The sequence below is a fragment of the Pseudophryne corroboree genome, chromosome 9, assembly GCF_028390025.1.
Source record: "Pseudophryne corroboree isolate aPseCor3 chromosome 9, aPseCor3.hap2, whole genome shotgun sequence".
Taxonomy (NCBI): domain Eukaryota; kingdom Metazoa; phylum Chordata; class Amphibia; order Anura; family Myobatrachidae; genus Pseudophryne; species Pseudophryne corroboree.
In genome coordinates, this window is record NC_086452.1 from 325,480,082 (window position 1) to 325,503,539 (window position 23,458).

Here is a 23,458-nt window from a genome sequence, read left to right on the forward strand (position 1 = left end):
CCACTTCAGATGCCTGGGTACGGGAAGTCGTCACTCGAGGTTACGCCATAGCCTTCAAAAACCGTCCCCCTCATCGATTTTGCCTGACAGACGTCCCATTGGACCAGACAAAGGCAAACACTTTACTTTCGGTGGTACAGACCCTCCTGGATACAGGAGTCGTAGTACAGGTGCCTTTTGCTCAGAGGGGCTGGGGGTACTATTCTCCACTGTTTCTAGTCCCGAAACCGAATGGGTCCTCTCGGCCCATTCTCAATCTCAATGCATTGAACAAGTTTGTGAAAGTTTCCAAGTTCCGTATGGAAACACTTCGCTCTATAGTTCTGGCCTTGGAACCCGGGGATTATATGGTCTCCCTGGATGTACAGGATGCTTACCTGCATATTCCTATAGCAGTATCGCATCAGCAATACCTGAGGTTTGCGATTGGCAACCTCCCATTACCAGTTTCGGGCGTTACTTTTTGGTTTAACTACGGCTCCGCGAGTCTTCACCAAAGTTATGGCGGTGATGACGGTGGTACTCCGCCGTCAAGGGGTCAGGATCCTGCCGTATCTGGACGACTTGTTAATCCTGGCAAATTCCCCAGAACTTCTCCTACGTCATCTGGATATGACTGTCCGGTTTCTACAAGCCCACGGGTGGCTCATCAACTGGAAGAAATCCTCCCTGGTCCCTGCTCAGAGCATGGTGCATCTGGGAGCGATATTGGACACTCACAACCAGCGGTTGTTCTTGTCTCAGGAGAAAGTCCTGAAGCTTCAGGACAGGATTCGTTGCTTCCTTTCTCGTCCGCAAGTGTCGATACATTCGGCGATGCAGGTGCTGGGCCTCATGGTGTCAGCATTCGACATGGTGGAGTATGCTCAATTCCATTCTCGCCCCCTCCAAAGGCTGATTCTAGCCAAGTGGGACGGCCTGCCTCACCGGATCAGGTCTCACATGATCTCATTGACTCCGGAGGTCCGTCTGTCGCTGCACTGGTGGCTCCAGGGCCAACGATTGTGCAGGGGCCGTCCCTTCTGGATATCCGACTGGGTCCTGTTGACGACAGATGCCAGTCTAAGAGGTTGGGGCGCGGTGCTGGAGCAACACTCCCTTCAGGGCTGGTGGATCTCCTCTCCATCAACATTCTGGAATTGCGGGCGGTCTTCAATTCGTTGAACCTGGCCCAGCATTTAATTCAGAACCATCCTGTTCAAGTACAGTCGGACGACGCCACCACAGTGGCTTACATAAATCATCAAGGCGGCACTCGAAGCCATTTGGCAATGAAGGAAGTCTCACGGATTCTGCAATGGGCGGAACGCCATCTACCGACCATATCGGCAATATTCATTCCGGGAGTCCTGAATTGGGAAGCGGACTTTCTCAGTCGTCAGGACGTTCACGCCGGAGAGTGGGGCCTCCATCCAGCAGTGTTTCAACTCCTAGTGGAAAAATGATGCTTTCCAGATGTAGATCTGATGGCGTCTCGACACAATACAAGGCTACGGTCTTCGGAGCAAGGACAAGGGATCCTCAAGCAGCATTCGTGGATGCGCTGGCGGTGCCATGGAGGTTTCGGCTGCCGTACGTGTTCCCTCCGGTGTCACTCCTGCCCAGGGTAATTCGGAAGTTCAAGCTAGAAAGAGGAATTCTGCTTCTCATAGCTCCAGCGTGGCCCAGACGGCACTGGTTCTCAGACCTGCAGGGCCTATCGTCAGAGCGTCCAATTCTACTTCCACAATGCCCAGACCTCCTCGTTCAGGGCCCTTGTGTCTACCAGGACCTAGCCCGGCTGTCTTTGACGGCGTGGCTTTTGAAGCTTCCGTCTTGAGGGCTAAAGGGTTTTCTGAGGCTGTCATTCAAACTATGTTGCTGGCCCGGAAACCGGCTTCTGCTCGGATTTACCAAAGGGTCTGGCATTCGTACTTTGTTTGGTGCGCATCTAACAATTATGACGCTTCCAAGTTTAGTGCAGCCAAGTTAGTGCAGGGCCTGGACTTAGGCCTGTGTCTGGCCTCCCTCAAGGTTCAAATATCTTCCTTGTGGTTGTGGTTTCAGAGAAAGATTGCGACCTTACCTGATGTGCATACCTTTACTCAGGGTGTATTGCGTATCCAGCCTCCCTATGTCCCGCCTGTGGCTCCTTGGGACTTGTCGGTGGTTTTGGAGGCGTTACAAGAGTCTCCGTTTGAACCTCTTGGTTCTGCTGATCTTAAGTGGCTTTCCCTTAAGGTGGTGTTTCTGCTGGCTATTGCTTCAGCTAGAAGATGTCGGATTTGGGTGCCTTGTCTTGTAGTTCCCCATATCTGATATTTCACCGTGACCGGGCGGTTCTTAGGACTCGTCCCGGTTATTTGCCTAAGGTGGTTTCTTCGTTCCACCTTAATCAGGAGGTTGTGGTACCGGCCTTTGTCTCTCCTGATCTGTCTCCCAAAGAGCGGTCTTTGGATGTGGTACGGGCTCTCCGTATCTATGTGAAGAGAACTGCTTCTGTTAGGAAATCTGATTCTCTCTCTTTATTCTGTTTGGGTTTCACAAACGGGGCTGGCCTGCTCACAAGCAGACTTTGGCCAGATGGATTAGAATGGTGATTGCACATGCTTCTGTGAGGGCTGGTCTGTCAGCTCCTGCTCATATTACGGCCCATTCTACTCGGTCTGTTGGACCTTCTTGGGCGGCCCGCCGTGGTGCGACCCTTGAACAATTGTGCATGGCGGCTACGTGGTCCTCAGTGAACACGTTCATAAGGTTCTATGCCTTCGATACTGCCGCTTCCCAGGATGCTTCCTTTGGACGCTGGGTTCTTGTGCCCGCTTCAGTGCGTCCCCTCCCATAAGGAACTGCTTTAGGACATCCCCAATGTCTATCCTTGTGGAGCCCAGTGTACCCCACAGCAGAAAACGAGTTTTATGGTAAGAACTTACCTTTGTTAAAACTCTTTCTGCGAGGTACACTGACGCACTAAGCCCACCCTGACGCACTTAGCTTCTTTGGGTTGGTGTGGCTATAGCCACTGACACTTTCTCCTGTCGGGAGAGTGTGGTGTTTGTGGCAACTTGCAGTTGTCGTCTCTTTTACTTGCTACTGCATTGGGCTGGTTAACAAAACTGAGCTCCTGTGCACGGAGGCGGGGTGATATAGGAGGCGGCGCTATGCATCTTGGGAAGAAGGTCAAAGCTTTTGAGCCTGTTGGTGCTTCGGATCAAGATCCTACTCTACACCCCAATGTCTATCCTTGTGGAGCCCAGTGTACCTCGCAGAAAAAGTTTTAACAAAGGTAAGTTCTTACCATAAAACGCGTTATCTTTGCTTGTTGTGCTATTTCTGTCCTGTGTCTTCCATTTGGTGATATTCAAAAGCCACATACTTTGTGTCCTCCATTTCATGTTGGCCCTCAAGAATTTTTTTTTTCAGCAGTCTTTAATTGGCTAATTGTCCTGTGCAGAATACTATGGACAACCAGCTTTAGTACAGACCCAGCTTAAATACATTTATTCATTATAATTTTTAAAAATCTAATTACGAAAAACAAATAGAAAAATAAATGTTAGTATCAAGTGGTGTAGCATTATTATGTTCTTTTTGCAACAACATTATTTGCAGTTTCTCTTACGTCCTAGAGGATGCTAGGGACTACAAAAGGCCAGCCCTATTTGTGAAATCCAAACAGCACAAAGGGAGAATCAGGTTTCCTAATAGAAGCAGTTCTCTTCACATAGATACGGAGAGCCCGTACCACATCCAAAGACCACTCTTTGGGAGACAGATCAGGAGAAACAAGTGCCAGAACCAAAATCTCCTGGTTAAGGTGGAACGAAGAAACCACCTTAGGTAAATATCCAGGACGAGTCCTAAGAACCGCCCGGTCACGGTGAAATATCAGATATGGGGAACTACAAGACAAGGCACCCAAATCCGACACTCTTCTAGCTGAAGCAATAGCCAGCAGAAACACCACTTTAAGGGAAAGCCACTTAAGATCAGCTGAACCAAGAGGTTCAAACGGAGACTCTTGTAACGCCTCCAAAACCACCAACAAGTCCCAAGGAGCCACAGGCGGGACATAGGGAGGTTGGATACGCAACATACCCTGAGTAAAGGTATGCACATCAGGTAAGGTCGCAATCTTTCTCTGAAACCACACCGACAAGGCAGATACTTGAACCTTGAGGGAGGCCAGACGCAGGCCTAAGTCCAGGCCCTGCTGAAGAAAGGCCAACAACTTGGCTATACTAAACTTGGAAGCGTCCAACCGACTGAGTAGAATGGGCTTTGGTTGTAGCAGGAACCGGACGACCAGCCTGTACATAAGCATGTGCAATCACCATTCTAATCCATCTGGCCAGAGTCTGCTTGGAAGCAGGCCAGCCACGTTTGTGAAAACCAAACAACACAAAAAGAGAATCGGATTTCCTAATGGAGGAAATTCTCTTCACATAGATACGGAGAGCCCGTACCATATCCAAAGATCGCACTTTGGAAGACAACTCAGGAGAATTAAAGGCCGGAACCACAATCTCCTGGTTAAGGTGGAAGGAAGACACCACCTTGGGTAAATAACCTGGGCGTGTTCGAAGCACCGCCCGGTCACGGTGAAAAATAAAATAGGGAAACTTATAGGACAAGGCACCCAAGTCCGAGACCCTTCCAGCTGAAGCAATAGCCAGGAAAAACAACACCTTAAGGGAAAGCCACTTAAGGTCAGCAAAGGTAAGAGGCTCAAACGGAGACTCTTGTAAGGCCTCCAAGACCACCAACAAATCCCAAGGGGCCACAGGTGGCACATAAGGAGGCTGAATCCTCAACACACCCTGAGTGAAAGTATGGACATCAGGTAGGGTAGCGATCTTTCTCTGAAACCAAACCGACAAGGCAGAGACTGACTGGACACTCACAGGGGAGCTCTCCTGAGTTTCTCTGGAAAATACTTTTTGTTAGGTTTTTTATTTTCAGGGAGACCTGCTGGCTACAGGCTCCCTGCAGCGTGGGAGTGAGAGGAGAGAAGCAGACCTACTTCTTCTTAGTTAAGGGCTCTGCTTCTCGGCTACTGGACACCATTAGCTCCAGAGGGTTCGATCACTTGGTGCGCCTAGCTGCTTGTTCCCGGAGCCACGCCGTCACCCCCTCACAGAAGCCAGAAGATATGACAAGATCAGAAGACTTCAGGACGGCAGACGACTTCAGTAACGGAAGGTACAGCACAGCGGTAATGCTGTGCTCCATGCTCCCACACACACCACCAACGGTAGTTACAGGGTGCAGGGCGCTGGGGGGGGCGCCCTGGGCAGCATGTTACTGAGGTCGGGGACCGGCAGAAGGTTTTCGGTGCCTCGGCACCGTTTCTTAAACCCCCGCCGGCATCTTTTTCATTTTCAAATTTGGCGGGCCGAAGCGCGCCGGGAAGGGGGCGGAGCTTCGTCCCGCGGCTCACAGGCGCCATCATCTCCTTCAACACGCGGCTGAAGGAGACGCTGCCGGGACCTCCACATTCCTCTCACAAGTAACGGGGAGATATTCAGAAGGGGGGGGGGGGGCCGCAGTGTGGTGCTTCTTATTATAAATTAAGCAGCGCTGGGTACATATATGGGCGCTGGGGTGTGAGCTGGCATACTCCCTCTGTGTCGTCTATCTGGGCTTCATTGTGGGCCTGTCACCTAGCTGGGACGTTCTGTGTGTATCTGTGTGTCGGTACTACGTGTCGGCATGTCTGAGGCTGAATGTTATTCACCAGAGGAGGTTATTGGGGGAGCGGATGCGGGGCTAGATTTGGGACTGTCGACGCAGCCGACACCTGATTTACTCGCCTTGCTCAGTACGATAAATTCGAATGTAGCTTCTTTATCAAAGAGGTTGGATAAGTCTAAGTCACAGACACAGGTGTGGAAAAAGTCCATGGAAGAGGCTTTGTCTCAGGTACAGACCCCATCTGGGTCGCAAAAGCGGCCATTTACTCAAGTGGTAGATACGGATACCGACACGGACTCTGATTCCGAGGTCGATTTCACTGAGGCTGCTTTACGTCCACGATTAGTTAAGAGTATTCAGTACATGATTGTGGCTATAAAAGATGTTTTACACATTTCTGATGAACCTGCGTACAGGAAACAAGGATTTGCTTGTTTAAGGGAAAAAAACCTGAGGTGAAGTTTCCCCCCTCTCATGAAATGAATACTCTTTGTGAAAAGGCTTGGGAGTCGCCGGATAAGAGGTGGCAGATTCCCAAGAGGATTTACATGGCATATCCGTTCCCCTCTGATGACAGGGAAAAATGGGAGGCGTCTCCAAATGTTGACAAAGCTCTATCTCGCTTGTCTAAGAAAGTGGCGCTTCCGTCTCCTGACACGGCAGCTCTCAAAGATCCGGCGGATCGCAAGCTGGGGACGTCTCTGAAGTCCATTTTCGCTAATTCGGGTGCATTGCTCAGACCTGCTGTGGCGTCGGTATGGGTGAGTAGTGCTATTGCTAAATGGGCTGAGAATTTAGCTAATGATATTGATACCCTTGATAAAGATAATGTTCTTTTGACTCTTGGTTATATCAAGGACGCTGCAGATTACCTGAAGGATGCGGCGAGGGATGTCTGTCTCTTGGAATCAAGAGCCAATGCCTTGTCGATATCAGCGAGGAGGGCGTTGTGGATCCATCAATGGAATGCTGATGCCGACTCCAAGAGGGCTATGGAAGCGTTACCCTTCAAAGATACTGTCTTGTTTGGGGACGGCTTGGCTGACCTGGTCTCGACCGCGGGTAAGTCCTCTTTTCTTCCTTATGTTCCCACACAACAGAAAAAGGCACCACATCAGCAGATGCAGTCCTTTCGTCACAATAAATACAGGCGTGGAAAAGGTTCGTCCTTCCTCGCTTCAAAAGGTAGAGGAAGGGGAAGGAAACCACCTGCAGTGTCAGGCGCCCAGGACCAAAAGTCCTCCCCTGCTTCTACCAAGTCCACCGCATGACGCTGGGGCTTCCCTGGGGGAGTCCGGACCGGTGGGGGGCCGTCTACAAATATTCAGTCAGGTCTGGATTCAATCAGACCTGGATCCTTGGGTCCTAGAGATTGTGTCTCAGGGATACAAGCTGGAGTTTCGCGAGATACCCCCTCACCGGTTCTTCATTTCGGCGTTACCAGTAGCTCTTCCGGACAGGGAGGTGGTGCTGGCAGCGATACAAAAATTGTGTCTACAGAGGGTCATTGTTCCCGTTCCCTCGTCCCAACGGGGGGAGGGGTTCTACTCGAGCCTCTTTGTTGTGCCGAAACCGGACGGTTCGGTCAGACCAATTCTAAATCTAAAATCCCTCAATCCATACTTGAAAGTTTTCAAGTTCAAGATGGAATCTCTTCGAGCGGTAATTGCCAGCCTGGAAGGGGGGGATTTTATGGCGTCAGTCGACATAAAGGCTGTCTACTTACATGTCCCGATATGTCCTTCACATCAGGCCTTCCTCAGGTTTGCGATACAGGATTCTCATTACCAATTTCAGACGTTGCCGTTTGGGCTTTCCACGGCTCCGAGGATTTTCACCAAAGTCATGGCGGAAATTATGGTTCTCCTTCGCAAACAAGGGGTTACAATTATCCCGTACTTGGACGATCTTCTCATAAAGGCGAGGTCCAAGGAACGGTTGCTGAGAAGTGTAAATTTGTCACTGTCGGTTCTGCGACAGCACGGTTGGGTACTCAATTTGCCAAAATCTCAGTTGATTCCGACCACTCGGCTGCCTTTTCTGGGCATGATTCTGGACACGGATTTACAGAAAGTATTTCTTCCAGAAGAAAAAGCTCTGGAACTGCAGACGATGGTCCGGGAACTTCTGAGGCCGACGAGTGTGTCGATCCATCACTGTACTCGGGTTCTGGGGAAAATGGTTGCGGCGTACGAAGCCATTCCATTTGGCAGGTTTCATGCTCGGGTGTTTCAGTGGGACTTGCTGAGCAAATGGTACGGGTCTCACCTGCACATGCACCGGAAGATAAGTCTATCTCCCAGAGCCAGAATTTCTCTCCTGTGGTGGCTACAAAGTCCTCACCTCCTAGGGGGACGCCGGTTCGGTATCCAGGATTGGGTACTTCTGACAACAGATGCAAGTTTCCGGGGCTGGGGCGCAGTCACCCAAGGAAGGAACTTCCAGGGGAAATGGTCGCTCCAGGAAGCTTGTCTCCACATAAATGTTCTCGAGTTAAGAGCCATTTAAAACGGCCTGCTGCAAGCAAGAAGCCTTCTTCAGGGTCGACCTGTCCTGGTACAGTCAGACAACATCACAGCGGTGGCACATATAAACTGTCAAGGCGGAACAAGGAGCAGAGCGGCAATGGCGGAGGCCACAAGAATCCTTCGCTGGGCGGAACAACACGTGAGCGCCCTGTCAGCAGTCTTCCTACCGGGAGTGGACAACTGGGAAGCAGATTTCCTCAGCAGACACGATCTCCATCCGGGAGAGTGGGCTCTTCACCAAGAGGTATTTGCAGAGGTGACAAAACGTTGGGAAATTCCGTTGATCGACATGATGGTGTCTCGTCTCAACAAGAAGCTCCCGAGGTATTGTTCCAGGTCAAGGGACCCCCAAGCCAGTGCAGTGGACGCCCTGGTGTCTCCGTGGGTGTTCCAGTCGGTGTATGTGTTCCCTCCACTTCCTCTCATTCCAAAGGTACTGGGGATCATTCGACGAGCAAGGGTTCAGGCGATTCTCGTCGTTCCAGATTGGCCAAGAAGGGCCTGGTATCCGGAACTTCAGGAATTGCTAGTGGAAGATCCTTGGCCGCTTCCTCTAAGAGAGGACCTGTTGTTGCAGGGTCCATGCGTGTTTCCAGACTTACCGCGGCTGTGTTTGACGGCATGGAGGTTGAGCGCCAGATCTTAGCTCGTAAGGGTATCCCCATGGAGGTCATTCCAACTCTCATTAAGGCTAGGAAGGAGGTTACGGTGAAACATTATCATCGTATTTGGAGAAAGTATGTTTCCTGGTGTGAGTCTAAAATGGCTCCTGCGGAAGATTTTCACTTGGGGCGCTTTCTCCACTTTTTACAGGCGGGAGTAGACGCAGGCCTGAAATTAGGTTCCATCAAAGTGCAGATTTCGGCTTTGTCTATTTTCTTTCAAAAAGAATTAGCTGTCCTCCCAGAGGTTCAGACTTTTGTGAAAGGAGTAATGCATATCAATCCTCCGTTTGTGCCTCCTGTAGCTCCATGGGAGCTGGATATGGTCTTACGGTTTCTCATGTCTTGTTTGAACCTTTGCGTAAGGTTGAATTGAAATTTCTCACTTGGAAGGTAGTTATGCTGTTGGCGCTGGCGTCTGCCAGGCGGGTGTCAGAGTTGACGGCCTTATCTCATAAGAGCCCGTACTTGATTTTTCATTTGGATAGGGCAGAATTGAGGACTCGTCAACAATTTCTGCCGAAGGTGGTTTCTTCATTTCACATTAACCAACCTATTGTGATCCCGGTGGCTACAGAGGCTGTGGCGATTCCAAAATCTCTGGATGTTGTAAGAGCGTTGAAGATCTACGTCACTAGGACAGCTGTTGCCAGAAAAACTGAGGCGCTTTTTGTCTTGTATGCTTACAACAAAATTGGTCATCCTGCTTCAAAACAGACTGTTGCACGCTGGATTTGTAGTACGATTCAGCAGGCTCGTTCTTCGGCCGGACTCCCAGTGCCGAAGTCAGTAAAGCCGATTCTACCAGAAAAGTGGGCTCATCTTGGGCGGCTGCCCGAGGCGTCTCAGCGTTACAGCTTTGCCGAGCAGCTACTTGGTCGGGTTCAAACACTTTTGCTAAGTTCTATAAGTTTGATACCCTGGCTGATGAGGACCTTGCGTTTGCTCAGTCGGTGCTGCAGAGTCGTCCGCACTCTCCCGCCCGTTCTGGAGCTTTGGTATAAACCCCATGGTCCTTTTGGAGTCCCCAGCATCCTCTAGGATGTAAGAGAAAATAGGATTTTGGTACTTACCGATAAATCCTTTTCTCTAACGTACTAGTGGATGCTGGGGACTCCGTAAGGACCATGGGGAATAGACGGGCTCCGCAGGAGACTGGGCACTCTAAAGAAAGATTTAGTACTACCTGGTGTGCACTGGCTCCTCCCTCTATGCCCCTACTCCAGACCACAGTTAGAATCTGTGCCCGGCCAGAGCTGGGTGCTTTTAGTGGGCTCTCCTGAGCTTGCTAAGAAGAAAGTATTTTAGTTTTAGGTTTTTTTTATTTTCGGAGAGTTTCTGCTGGCAACAGACTCACTGCTACGTGGGACTGAGGGGAGAGAAGCAAACCTACTAACTGCGGCTAGGTTGCGCTTCTTAGGCTACTGGACACCATTAGCTCCAGAGGGATCGAACACCGGTACCTAACCTTGATCGTCCGTTCCCGGAGCCGCGCCGCCGTCCCCCTCGCAGAGCCAGAAGTACAGAAGCATGAAGACATCGAAAACGGCGGCAGAAGACTCCTGTCTTCACTTAAGGTAGTGCACAGCACTGCAGCTGTGCGCCATTGCTCCCGCAGCACACCCGCACACTCCGGTCACTGTAGTGTGCAGGGCGCAGGGGGGGGGGGGGGGGGGGGGCGCCCTGGGCAGCAATTAAGGTACCTTTTGGCAAAATAACACATATATCCAGTCAGGCACTGGATATATGTTCGAGCCCCCGCCATTTTTTACACATAGAAGCGGGACAGAAGCCCGCCGCTGAGGGGGCGGGGCCTTCTTCCTCAGCACACCAGCGCCATTTTCTCTTCACAGCTCCGCTGGAAAGACGCTCCCCAGGCTCTCCCCTGCAGTATCCAGGTGCAAAAAGGGTAAAAAGAGAGGGGGGGGCACATAAATTTAGGCGCAAAACGATCACAAACAGCAGCTACTGGGTAATCACTAAGGTACAGTGTAATCCCTGGGTTATATAGCGCTGGGGTGTGTGCTGGCATACTCTCTCTCTGTCTCACCAAAAGCCTTTGTGGGGTCCTGTCCTCAGTCAGAGCATTCCCTGTGTGTGTGCGCGGTGTGTCGGTACGTCAGTGTCGACATGTTTGATGAGGAAGGATATGTGGAGGCAGAACAAGTGCAGGTGAATGAGGTGTCACCGCCGACGGTGCCGACACCTGATTGGATGGATATGTGGAAGGTGTTAAATGATAATGTAAGCTCCTTACATAACAGGTTGGATAAAGCTGTAGCCTTGGGACAGTCAGGGTCTCAACCCATGCCTGATCCTATAATGCAGAGGCCGTCAGGGTCTCACAAGCGCCCACTATCCCAGATGGTTGACACAGATGCCAACACGGAGTCTGACTCCAGTGTCGATGACGATGATGCAAAGTTGCAGCCTAAAATGACTAAAGCCATCCGCTACATGATTATAGCAATAAAGGATATATTGCACATATCAGAGGAAAACCCTGTCCCTGACAAGAGGGTTTATATGTATGGGGAGAAAAAGCAAGAAGTGACTTTTCCCCCTTCACATGAATTAAATGAATTATGTGTAAAAGCGTGGGATTCCCCTGATAGGAAAGTAGTAATTTCCAAGAGATTACTGATGGCGTATCCTTTTCCGCCAACGGACAGGTTACGCTGGGAATCCTCCCCGAGGGTAGACAAGGCGTTGACACACTTATCTAAGAGGGTGGCCCTGCCGTCTCAGGATACGGCCGCCCTAAAGGATCCTGCGGATAGAAAGCAGGAAGCTATCCTGAAGTCTGTTTATACACATTCTGGTACTCTACTGAGGCCAGCAATTGCTTCGGCCTGGATGTGTAGTGCTGTAGCAGCTTGGACTGATAATCTCTCGGAGGAAATAGATACCCTGGACAGGGACACTGTTCTACTGACCCTGGGACATATCAAGGACGCTGTCCTATATATGCGCGATGCCCAGAGGGACATTTGCCTGCTGGGCTCTAGAATAAACGCAATGTCCATTTCTGCCAGAAGGGTCTTATGGACTCGGCAATGGACAAGGGATGCCGACTCTAAAAAAAACACATGGAGGTTTTGCCTTATAAGGGTGAAGAATTATTTGGGGACGGTCTCTCGGACCTAGTTTCCACTGCTACAGCAGGGAAGTCAAATTTCTTGCCTTACGTTCCCTCACAGCCGAAGAAAGCACCATATTACCAAATGCAGTCCTTTCGTTCGCAAAAGAGCAAGAAAGTCAGAGGGGCATCTTCTCTTGCCAGAGGCAGGGGTAGAGGAAAAAAGCTGCACCATGCAGCTAGTTCCCAGGAACAAAAGTCCTCCCCGGCGTCCACTAAATCCACCGCATGATGCTGGGGCTCCACAGGCGGATCCAGGAGCGGTGGGGGCGCGTCTCTGAAATTTCAGCCACCAGTGGGTTCGCTCACAGGTGGATCCTTGGGCTATACAAATTGTGTCTCAGGGATACAAGCTGGAGTTCGAGGTGACGCCCCCTCACCGTTACCTAAAATCGGCCTTGCCAGCTTCCCCCATGGAAAGGGAGGTAGTGCTGGCGGCAGTTCACAAGCTTTACCTCCAGCAGGTGGTAGTAAAGGTTCCCCTCCTTCAACAGGGAAGGGGTTACTATTCCACTATGTTTGTGGTACCGAAACCGGACAGTTCGGTCAGGCCCATCTTGAATTTAAAATCCCTGAATATTTATCTGAGAAAATTCAAGTTCAAAATGGAATCGCTCAGAGCGGTCATTGCAAGTCTGGAAGAGGGGGATTTCATGGTGTCTCTGGACATCAAGGATGCTTACTTGCATGTCCCCATTTATCCGCCTCATCAAGAGTACCTCAGGTTTGTGGTACAGGACTGTCATTACCAATTCCAGACGCTGCCGTTTGGCCTGTCCACGGCACCGAGAATATTTACCAAGGTGATGGCGGAGATGATGGTGCTCCTTCGGAAGCAAGGAGTTACATTTATCCCATACTTGGACGATCTCCTCATAAAGGCGAGGTCCAGGGAGCAATTACTGATCAGCGTAGCACACTCTCAGGAAGTGTTGCGGCAGCACGGCTGGATTCCAAAGTCGCAGCTGATCCCTACGAAGCGTCTGCCCTTCCTGGGCATGATTCTGGATACAGGCCAGAAGAAGGTATTTCTCCCGGAGGAGAAGGCTCAGGAGCTCGTGACTCTGGTCAGGGACCTCCTGAAGCCAAACAGGTGTCGGTGCATCACTGCACGCGAGTCCTGGGAAAAAAGGTGGCGTCATACGAAGCCATTCCCTTCGGCAGGTTCCATGCCAGGATTTTTCAGTGGGATCTGTTGGACAAGTGGTCCGGATCGCATCTTCAGATGCATCGGCTGATCACCCTGGCCCCCAGGGCCAGGGTGTCTCTTCTGTGGGGGCTGCAGAGGGCTCACCTCCTCGAGGGCCGCAGGTTCGGCATACAGGACTGGGTCCTGGTGACCACGGATGCAAGCCTCCGAGGTTGGGGGGCAGTCACTCAGGGAAGAAACTTCCAAGGGCTGTGGTCAAGTCAGGAGACTTGTCTGCACATAAATATCCTAGAACTAAGGGCCATATACAACGCCCTAAGCCAAGCGGAGCCTCTGCTTCGAGACCAACCAGTGCTGATTCAGTCAGACAACATCACTGCAGTGGCCCATGTCAACCGACAGGGCGGCACAAGAAGCAGGGTGGCGATGGCAGAAGCCACCAGGATTCTTCGTTGGGCGGAGAATCACGTACAGGTACTGTCAGCAGTGTTCATTCCGGGGGTCGACAACTGGGAAGCAGACTTCCTCAGCAGACACGACCTCCACCCGGGAGAGTGGGGACTTCATCAAGAAGTCTTCTCGCTGATTGCAAATCGATGGGAACTCCCACAGGTGGACATGATGGCGTCACGCCTCAACAAAAAGCTAAACAGGTATTGCGCCAGGTCAAGGGACCCTCAGGCGATAGCTGTGGACGCACTAGTAACACCATGGGTGTTCCAGTCGGTCTATGTGTTTCCTCCTCTTCCTCTCATACCCAAGGTGCTGAGAATTGTAAGAAAAAGAGGGGTGAGAACAATATTCATTGCTCCGGATTGGCCAAGAAGGACTTGGTACCCGGAACTGCAAGAAATGCTCACAGAGGACCCATGGCCTCTGCCTCTCAGACAGGACCTGTTACAACAAGGGCCCTGTCTGTTCCAAGACTTACCGCGGCTGCGTTTGACGGCATGGCGGTTGAACGCCGGATCCTAGCGGAAAAGGGCATTCCGGATGAAGTTATTCCTACGCTGATAAAGGCTAGGAAAGACGTGACTGCAAAACATTATCACCGTATATGGCGAAAATATGTTGCTTGGTGTGAGGCCAGGAAGGCCCCTACAGAGGAATTCCAGCTGGGTCAATTCCTGCACTTCCTGCAGTCAGGAGTGACTATGGGCCTAAAATTAGGGTCCATAAAGGTCCAGATTTCGGCCCTATCCATTTTCTTTCAAAAGGAACTGGCTTCACTGCCTGAGGTTCAGACGTTTGTTAAGGGAGTGCTGCATATTCAGCCCCCTTTTGTGCCACCAGTGGCACCTTGGGATCTTAACGTGGTCTTGGGGTTCCTGAAATCCCACTGGTTTGAGCCACTTAAGACCGTGGAGCAAAAGTATCTCACATGGAAAGTGGTCATGCTGTTGGCCTTAGCGTCGGCTAGGCGTGTGTCAGAATTGGCGGCTTTGTCATGTAAAAGCCCCTATCTGGTTTTTCATATGGACAGGGCAGAATTGCGGACTCGTCCGCAATTTCTACCAAAGGTTGTGTCTTCGTTTCATTTGAACCAACCTATTGTGGTGCCTGCGGCTACTCGTGACTTGGAGGATTCCAAGTTGCTGGACGTGGTCCGGGCTTTGAAGACTTATGTTAACAGGACGGCTGGAGTCAGGAAGACTGACTCGCTGTTTATCCTGTATGCATCAAACAAGCTGGGTGCTCCTGCTTCAAAGCAAACTATTGCGCGCTGGATCTGTAACACGATTCAGCAGGCTCATTCTGCGGCAGGATTGCCGCATCCAAAATCAGTGAAAGCCCACTCCACAAGGAAGGTGGGCTCTTCTTGGGCGGCTGCCCGAGGGGTCTCGGCATTACAGCTTTGCCGAGCTGCTACTTGGTCGGGTTCAAACACTTTTGCAAAATTCTACAAGTTTGATACCCTGGCTGAGGAGGACCTTGTGTTTGCCCATTCGGTGCTGCAGAGTCATCCGCACTCTCCCGCTCGTTTGGAGGCTTTGGTATAATCCCCATGGTCCTTACGGAGTCCCCAGCATCCACTAGGACGTTAGAGAAAATAAGATTTTACTCACCGGTAAATCTTTTTCTCGTAGTCCGTAGTGGATGCTGGGCGCCCGTCCCCAGTGCGGACTTTCTGCAATACGTGTATATAGTTATTGCTTAATAAAGGGTTATGTTATATTGGCATCCTTTGGTTGATGCTATGTTGTTTGTTCATACTGTTAACTGGGTAAGGTTATCACAAGTTATACGGTGTGATTGGTGTGGCTGGTATGAGTCTTACCCTGGATTCCAAAATCCTTTCCTTGTAATGTCAGCTCTTCCGGGCACAGTTTCCTTAACTGAGGTCTGGAGCAGGGGCATAGAGGGAGGAGCCAGTGCACACCAGGTAGTACTAAATCTTTCTTTAGAGTGCCCAGTCTCCTGCGGAGCTCGTCTATTCCCCATGGTCCTTACGGAGTCCCCAGCATCCACTACGGACTACGAGAAAAAGATTTACCGGTGAGTAAAATCTTATTTTCTCCTAGTCCGTAGAGGATGCTGGGCGCCCATCCCAGTGCGGACTGTTACTTGCAGTGTTTTCTTGCTAGTTAAATTAGTTTATACACGGGTTGTGTATTTCTTGTTTCAGCTTATTGCTGTTGTTAATTCATACTGTTATCTGGTTTAATGTTGCTCTGGTTGTACGGTATGTTTGTGGTGTGGGCTGGTATGTTGGTAGCCCTTAGTTTAAACAAAAATCTTTCCTCGAAATGTCCGTCTCCTGGGCACTGTTTCTATAACTGGGGTCTGGAGGAGGGGCATAGAGGGAGGAGCCAGTTCACACCCAGATTAAGTCTTTTCAGTGTGCCCAAGCTCCTGCGGATCCCGTCTATACCCCATGGTCCTTTTGGAGTCCCCAGCATCCTCTACGGACTAAGAGAAAAGGATTTATCGGTAAGTACCAAAATCCTATTTTTTTTCACAGTATTACTGGCTTCATCCAAAATATTATTTATTAATTCTCAATTAATTAATACACTTGGGAGTCTGACTTGTCAGACCGGAAACAAAGAAGACATACTAGTGTGATACCATTAAGCTATTAAACACCCTTAAGTGCACTTACTTGAAAAAAGTAAATTGATTCCAACACTCCTTAGGGTTGAGGAGAAAACCGATGAAATACTTTAATGGTTGTGCAATTACTGTATGGATGATGTGATTGCCCTCAATATGAAATAGTTTATTCAGGAACAGTAAGTTTTTCTTATGCAACAAATTAAATTTAAGAAAAAAATGCACACAAAATATAGTAAAATAATAAAAACTGAAGCACACCTATGAGTTTGGGGAAGGCAGCGCAGACTCTGGATATCTGACCACATTTTTCCGTCTTTCAAAAAGATGAAATTGGCCAAAACTGGTAAAGTCCCGCAGATGTGCACTGCAGAGCGCTCATCCCTGCTACACTGAGCACAATTGCTCAGAAAACATAAAGTGAGCTTCTTGAGTAGGCTGAAGGTTTGAAATAATAATACAGGTTGAGTATCCCATATCCAAATATTCCAAAATACGGAATATTCCGAAATACGGACTTTTTTGAGTGAGAGTGAGATAGTGAAACCTTTGTTTTTTGATGGCTCAATGTACACAAACTTTGTTTAATACACAAAGTTATTAATAATATTGTATTAAATGACCTTCAGGCTGTGTATATAAGGTGTATATGAAACATAAATGAAATGTGTGAATGTAGACACACTTTGTTTAATGCACAAAGTTATAAAAAATATTGGCTAAAATTACCTTCAGGCTGTGTGTTTAGGGTGTATATGTAACATAAATGCATTCTGTGCTTAGATTTAGGTCCCATCATCATAAGATCTCATTATGGTATGCAATTATTCCAAAATACGGAAAAATCCGATATCCAAAATACCTCCGGTCCCAAGCATTTTGGATAAGGGATACTCAACCTGTAATAGATTATCGTATATATGTTATAAAAAGAGACCATTACATCAGGCTTATTCATCAATGCCCACCCTAATCCATGAGTAAGAAGGGAGATACAGATGTATCCTCATACACCGTTGCTCATAGCGCGCTATTTAGGGTCCTGAATCGCGAGTTGTAATAACGTTATGGCGTGCGTTGTGTCCCATGCCATGTAATACACATTTTCACCGCTAGGTGGCGAATGCTCCATGTTAAGCACGGTGCCGCGCATTCACTAAGAGTAGAACACATCATATATTTACCTGGAGAGCCAGCTCATATCGTCGTCAGCAGTGGCATAATGGTTACAGTGTCGGCTTGCAATGCGTGCATCCCGTGTTCGAATCCTGTTGAGACCGGAATTTTTTTTTTTTTGTGTGAATTTATTTAATGTCATTTTTTATTGGAAAAAAAAATGCGTGGGGTCCCCCCTCCAAAGCATAACCAGCCTCGGGCTCTTCGAGCCGGTCCTGGTTCTAAAAATCCGGGGGAAAAACGGACAGGGGATCCTGTCCGTATTTTTAAAACCAGCACCGGGCTCTGCGCCTGGTGCTGGTGCAAAAAATACAGGGGACAAAAAGAGTAGGGGTCCCCCGTATTTTTTACACCAGCATCGGGCTCCACTAGCTGGACAGATAATGCCACAGCCGGGGGTCACTTTTATACAGTGCCCTGCGGCCGTGGCATTAAATATCCAACTAGTCACCCCTGGCCGGGGTACCCTGGGGGAGTGGGGACCCCTTCAATCAAGGGGTCCCCCCCCCAGCCACCCAAGGGCCAGGGGTGAAGCCCGAGGCTGTCCCACCCCATCCAAGGGCTGCGGATGGGAGGCTGATAGCCTTGAGAAAAATGACAGAATATTGTTTTTTCCAGTAGTACTACAAGTCCCAGCAAGCCTCCCCCGCAAGCTGGTACTTGGAGAACCACAAGTACCAGCATGCGGGAGAAAAACGGGCCCGCTGGTACCTGTAGTTCTACTGGAAAAAAAATATCCAAATAAAAACAGGAGACACACACCGTGACAGTAAAACTTTATTTCACACATGTCGACACACATACATACTTACCTATGTTGACCCGCCGACCGGCACGTCTCGTCTCCGACGATCCGGGGTACCTGTGAAAAAAATTAGGCTCACCTGATCCAGGGTCCGGGAGATAATCCACGTACTTGGCAAAAAAATAAAACGACAAACCCGTGCCAGCGGATTGAAAGGGGTCCCATGTTGACACATGGGACCCCTTTCTCTGAATGCCGGGACCCCACGTGACTCCTGTCACTGAGGTCCCTTCAGCCAATCAGGAAGCGCTACTTCGTGGCGCTCACCTGATTGGCTGTCTCGCGTCTGAGGTCAGACAGCGCATCGCAAAGCCTCTCCATTACTTTCAATGGTGGGAACTTTCCGAGCAGCGGTGAGGTCACCCGCGGTCAGCGGCTGACCGCGGGTAACCCCACCGCTGACCGGAAAGTTCCCACCATTGAAACTAATGGAGGGAGTTGTGCGATGCGCTTCTGTCACTTCAGAGGCGCATACAGCCAATCAGCAAAGTGCAAGGACGTTGCGCTCGCTGATTGGCTGAAGAGACACTTCTGTGACAGCAGTCATGGGGGTGTCTTTGCATTCGAGGAAAGGGGTCCCATGTGTAAACATGGGACCCCTTTCAGTCCGCTGCCACGGGTAATTGCGTTTTCTCTAACGTCCTAGTGGATGCTGGGAACTCCGTAAGGACCATGGGGAATAGCGGGCTCCGAAGGAGGCTGGGCACTCTAGAAAGATCTTAGACTACCTGGTGTGCACTGGCTCCTCCCACTATGACCCTCCTCCAAGCCTCAGTTAGATTTCGTGCCCGGCCGAGGTTGGATGCACACTAGGGGCTCTCCTGAGCTCTTAGAAAGTTATAGTCTTAGAATTTGTTATTTTCAGTGAGACCTGCTGGCAACAGGCTCACTGCAGCGAGGGACTAAGGGGAGAAGAAGCGAACTCGCCTGCTTGCAGCCGGATTGGGCTTCTTAGGCTACTGGACACCATTAGCTCCAGAGGGATCGACCGCAGGCCCAGCCTTGATGTTCGGTCCCGGAGCCGCGCCGCCGTCCCCCTTACAGAGCCAGAAGCAAGAAGATGGTCCGGAAAATCGGCGGCATGAAGACATCCTGTCTTCACCAAGGTAGCGCACAGCACTGCAGCTGTGCGCCATTGCTCCTCTCACACACTTCACCTGAGGGTGCAGGGCGCTGGGGGGGGGCGCCCTGAGGCAGCAATAAAAACACCTTGGCTGGCTAAAATACCTCAATATATAGCCCCTGGGGCTATATATGAGGTAAATACCCCTGCCAGAATCCCATAAAAAGCGGGAGAATAGGCCGCGAAAAAGGGGCGGAGCCTATCTCCTCAGCACACTGGCGCCATTTTTCCCTCACAGCTCGGCTGGAAGGAAGCTCCCTGGCTCTTCCCTGCAATTCTACAGTACAGTAAGAGGGAAAAGAGAGGGGGGGCATTAAAATTGGCACTGTATACAGTATATTATATAAAAAGCAGCTATTAGGGACATAACTCAGTTAGTCCCTGTATATATATAGCGCTCTGGTGTGTGCTGGCATACTCTTACTCTGTCCCCCCAAAGGGCTTTTGTGGGTTCTGTCCTCTATTTGAGCATTCCCTGTGTGTGTGGAGTGTGTCGGTACGGCTGTGTCGACATGTTTGAGGAGGATAATGATGTGGAGGGGGAGCAGATGCCTTTAGCAAGGATGTCACCCCCTGGGGGTCAGACACCTGAGTGGATGGTATTATGGCAGGAAATGAGTGCACGTATAGACTCCTTACATAAAAAATTTGACGACATGCCGACTGTGGGACAGCCGAGTCTTCAGCTCGTGCCTGTCCAGGTGTCTCAAAAGTCATCAGGGGCTCTGAAACGCCCGTTATCTCAGGTGGCACAAGTAGATGTCGACACGGATACTGACACCAGTGTCGACGACGATGAGTCAAATTTAATGCCCGTTAAGGCCATTCACTGCATGATTGAGGCAATGAAAGAGGTGTTAAATATTTCTGATTTACATCCAGGTACCACAAAAAAGGGTATTATGTTTGGGGAGAAAAAACTACCTGTAGTTTTTCCCCCGTCAGATGAATTAAATGAAGTGTGTGAAGAAGCGTGGGCTTCCCCTGATAAGAAATTGGTAATTCCTAAGAAGCTACTAATGGCGTTCCCTTTCCCGCCAGAGGATAGGTTACGTTGGGAAACACCCCCGAGGGTGGATAAAGCGCTCACACGTTTGTCTAAAAAGGTGGCACTACCGTCCCAGGATACGGCCGCCCTTAAGGAACCTGCTGATAGAAAGCAGGAGGCGATCCTGAAGTCTGTATATACACACTCAGGCATTATACTCAGACCAGCTATTGCGTCAGCATGGATGTGCAGTGCTGCCGCTGCGTGGTCAGATAAACTGTCAGAAAATATTGACACGTTAGACAGAGACACGATCCTGCTAACAATTGACCATATAAAAGACTCAGTCTTATACATGAGAGATGCACAGAGGGAAATCTGCCGGCTGGCATCTAAAATAAGTGCATTATCTATCTCTGCTAGGAGATGCTTATGGACTCGCCAGTGGACTGGAGATGCAGATTCCAAAACATGGAAGTCTTGCCTTATAAGGGGGAGGAATTATTTGGGGATGGTCTCTCCGACCTAGTTTCCACAGCAACGTCTGGGAAGTCAGCATTTTTACCCCATGTCCCCTCACGGCCTAAGAAGGCGCCATTTTATCAGGTTCAGTCCTTTCGGTCCCAGAAAAACAAGCGGGGAAAAGGAGGGTCTTTTCTGTCAAGAGGCAGGGGAAAAAGGCTGCAGCAAACAGCAGGTTCCCAGGAACAAAAGTCCTCCCCCGCTTCCTCTTCCAAGTCCGCCGCATGACGGTGGGGCTTCACAAGCGGAGCCAGGTACGGTGGGGGCCCGCCTCAGGAATTTCAGCGATCAGTGGGCCCGCTCACAGGTGGATCCCTGGATCCTTCAAATAGTATCTCAGGGATACAGACTGGAATTCGAGGCGACTCCACCCCGCCGTTTCCTAAAATCCGCCTTGCCGATTGCTCCCTCAGACAGGGAGGCGGTGCTAGCAGCGATTCACAAGCTGTATTCCCAGCAGGTGATAATCAAGGTACCCCTACTTCAACAAGGCCGGGGTTACTATTCCACACTATTTGTGGTGCCGAAACCGGACGGTTCGGTGAGACCCATTTTAAATTTGAAATCCTTGAACACATACATAAAAAAATTCAAGTTCAAGATGGAATCGCTCAGGGCGGTTATTGCAAGCCTGGACGAGGGGGATTACATGGTATCCCTGGACATCAAGGATGCTTACCTGCATGTCCCCATTTACAATTCTCACCAGGAGTACCTCAGATTTGTGGTACAGGACTGCCATTACCAATTCCAGACGCTGCCGTTTGGACTCTCCACGGCACCGAGGGTATTTACCAAGGTTATGGCGGAAATGATGATACTCCTTCGAAAAAAGGGAGTTTTAATTATCCCATACTTGGACGATCTCCTAATAAAGGCACGATCCAAGGAACAGTTGTTAGTGGGAGTAGCACTATCTCAGGAAGTGCTGAGCCAGCACGGCTGGATTCTGAATATCCCAAAGTCACAGCTGGTCCCCACGACATGTCTAATGTTCCTGGGTATGATTCTGGACACGGCCCAGAAAAAAGTGTTTCTCCCGGAGGAGAAAGCCAGGGAGTTGTCTTCTCTAGTCAGAGACCTCCTAAAACCAAAACAGGTATCGGTGCATCACTGCACGCGGGTCCTGGGAAAGATGGTAGCTTCTTACGAAGCAATTCCATTCGGCAGGTTCCATGCCAGGATTTTTCAGTGGGACCTGTTGGACAAGTGGTCCGGATCGCATCTTCAGATGCATCGTTTAATAACCCTGTCTCCAAGAACCAGGGTGTCTCTTCTGTGGTGGCTGCACAGTGCTCATCTTCTGGAGGGCCGCAGATTCGGCATACAGGACTGGGTCCTGGTGACCACGGATGCCAGCCTACGAGGCTGGGGGGCAGTCACAAAGGGAAGAAATTTCCAAGGACTATGGTCAAGTCAGGAGACTGCCCTTCACATAAATATTCTGGAACTAAGGGCCATTTACAATGCCCTAAGTCAAGCAAAATCCCTGCTCCTACACCAGCCGGTGCTGATCCAGTCAGACAACATCACGGCAGTCGCCCATGTGAATCGACAGGGCGGCACAAGAAGCAGGACGGCGATGGCAGAAGCCACAAAAATTCTCCGATGGGCGGAGAATCATGTACTAGCACTGTCAGCAGTGTTCATCCCGGGAGTGGACAACTGGGAAGCAGACTTTCTCAGCAGGCACGACCTCCACCCGGGAGAGTGGGGACTTCATCCAGAAGTCTTCCAAATGATTGTAAATCAATGGGGTCGTCCACAGGTGGACATGATGGCGTCCCGCCTAAACAAAAAACTAGAGAAGTATTGCGCCAGGTCAAGAGACCCTCAGGCGATAGCTGTGGACGCTCTAGTGACACCGTGGGTGTACCGGTCAGTTTATGTGTTCCCTCCTCTACCTCTCATACCAAAGGTATTGAGAATAATAAGAAAGCGAGGAGTAAACACAATTCTCGTGGTTCCGGATTGGCCGAGAAGAGCGTGGTACCCGGAACTTCAAGAGATGATCTCAGAGGACCCGTGGTCTCTGCCGCTCAGACAGGACCTGCTGCAGCAGGGCCCCTGTCTGTTCCAAGACTTACCGCGGCTGCGTTTGACGGCATGGCGGTTGAACGCCGGATCCTAAAGGAAAAGGGCATTCCGGAGGAAGTCATTCCTACGCTTATTAAAGCCAGGAAAGATGTTACGGCAAAGCATTATCACCGCATATGGCGGAAATATGTTGCATGGTGCGAGGCCAAAAAGGCCCCAACAGAGGAATTTCAACTAGGTCGATTTCTGCATTTCCTGCAAGCAGGAGTGAATATGGGCCTAAAACTGGGCTCCATTAAGGTACAGATCTCGGCTCTGTCGATTTTCTTTCAAAAAGAACTAGCTTCAGTACCTGAAGTTCAGACATTTGTGAAAGGAGTGCTGCATATTCAGCCCCCATTTCTCTGACGTCCTAGTGGATGCTGGGACTCCGTAAGGACCATGGGGGAATAGCGGCTCCGCAGGAGACAGGGCACAAAATAAAAGCTTAAGGATCAGGTGGTGTGCACTGGCTCCTCCCCCTATGCCCCTCCTCCAAGCCTCAGTTAGATTTTTGTGCCCGGCCGAGAAGGGTGCAATCTAGGTGGCTCTCCTGAGCTGC

At 50.1% G+C, this 23,458-nt stretch overlaps 1 protein-coding gene across 1 annotated transcript in view; it reads left to right on the forward strand.

Moving 5' to 3' along the window:
- TAB1 (TGF-beta activated kinase 1 (MAP3K7) binding protein 1) overlaps positions 1–23,458 on the forward strand; it is a 249,235-nt gene that overhangs the window by 49,924 nt on the left and 175,853 nt on the right. The gene's annotated exons all lie outside the window — the stretch shown is intronic.